Below are 1,681 nucleotides of genomic sequence, written 5' to 3'. Positions count from 1 at the left end.
CAGTTTTCCAGGGACCTATATTAAAACTGTCTGGTACATTCTTACTTGTAATGATTTCTCTGTGTTATCTCAAACTGATCTTGAAATTGCAGTGAGTGAAAAACCATCCATCTTTACTGGATCTTCTGTTATAGTAGATCTGGAAAAAAAATAAAAAAATCTTAATTTCTTCAGAGATTCCACAGACCTCTATTTAGATACCTATGAGTAATATACATCAGTCTTTTTTTCCCCTTGTTGTAAAATGCAACAGGTATGAAAGTTCTCAAATTTTTCTAAAGGTAAAATGTAAATGTAGAACAGGACATACTATTAGTGATGAAGAAATCTTAATATAATCTTAGTAGGGATTTAAAGCAATATTGCGTAAGGTGCAAATTGGCATCCCAAGATTCTTTTCTTGTTTTTAATTACTAAAAATCATGTCTGAGTTCCTTTCCTAATGTATTGCTGAAACATGATGTAGACATCGTGCATTATGCATATTGTTTAGCATGTAGTCCTGAGATTATCATGTAAGATAATGTTACATGACTGTTTAAAGCAACTGAAATGAAATTATGTCCAGCTATTAGCATGATTAAACATTTGAAGAAGTAAACATCCTTAATTTAATGTTTTGGAACACATTTCAAGTTTAAGCTTAAAACACAGCTTAGAGATGCTAATTAAATTTGTGTATTGAAACAAAAAGGTTCTTGATGAAGAACAAAGGTTATGACCTATTTATTGCTACTAGAAAAGATTGCTAATGTTGTTAGAAAACTTCCTTACAATTTTAAGATGAAAATTTTACTTTATTATAGAGATAAATTGATGAAATTACTGTTATCTCAGTGTAGTGCAGTTAATTAAAAAAAAAATTATCTTTTTTTTTCCCTTAGCAAGGTAGGTAAACAGTATATTTGGAAAATGGGTTTTTTTGGTACATCTTTATTTGCCTATTGCAGATTTTTGCTATTTAAATGTTAGCTTTGAAAAATATTACTTTGGATTTTAAGGAAATTGTGTATAAAATAGGTTACATAATGATTCTGGTTATCTCAATTTCTAGGCAGTGTGAGATGGTTTTATAGGGTCATAATTGGTTTTGTTAGTTTTTTGAGAGACAGCAAAGCATTAAATGACAATTCAACTTCTTTGTTAGACATTACTTGCTTTCATCTTTAAATAAAAAACCCCCTCTTATTCTAATTCTTGTTTCCTTAAAAAGCATTTTTCATTGCAAAGTTACATGATTTGTGTTTTATAATACTGTTACACCTTTTATTTTTCAGTCCCAGAAATCCTGGATAGAAAATACTTTCACGAAGAGGGAGTGTGTGTATATTATACCAAGTTCAAAAGACCCCCACAGGTAAATGAGAAATGATGCAAGAACTCATTGTTGCTCTTTAAAAATAAAAAAAAAAAAATCGGTATTGTAAAGAGAATGTATAATAGATTTTTGGGCTAACTACTTTATCTGTGTAAAACACTGTCTTCAGTTCACTCTTTCATGACTGGGCATTGTCACTCTTTGTGCCTAGTTTGTTTTGTTTTGTTCTTTTTTTTTTTTCCCTTTTTCTGAAAGTACTTAGGCATTGCAGAAAGCTCTAATAAATGTTTCCCTGTTCTCCTTGTGTCTTCTTACCAGTCCTCCTAGTGATATCTATGGTGTGTCTACAGTATGGGGGTAATT

General features: G+C 30.4%; 1 protein-coding gene across 1 annotated transcript in view; it reads left to right on the top strand.

Moving 5' to 3' along the window:
* Positions 1-1,282: 1,282 nt before the first annotated feature.
* The window catches only part of LOC104165404 (transient receptor potential cation channel subfamily M member 7-like), a 7,639-nt gene continuing 7,240 nt past the window's right edge, over positions 1,283-1,681 (top strand). Inside the window, exon 1 of the mRNA XM_009705022.1 lies at positions 1,283-1,357. The gene's annotated coding sequence lies outside the window, so the exon portion shown is untranslated. The remainder of the gene's footprint in view (positions 1,358-1,681) is intronic.

This window comes from Cariama cristata, unplaced genomic scaffold, assembly GCF_000690535.1.
Source record: "Cariama cristata isolate BGI_N322 unplaced genomic scaffold, ASM69053v1 scaffold36207, whole genome shotgun sequence".
Classification (NCBI taxonomy): domain Eukaryota; kingdom Metazoa; phylum Chordata; class Aves; order Cariamiformes; family Cariamidae; genus Cariama; species Cariama cristata.
The sequence above is the reverse complement of the archived record's forward strand: the minus strand, read 5'-3'. Positions and strand labels throughout refer to the sequence as shown.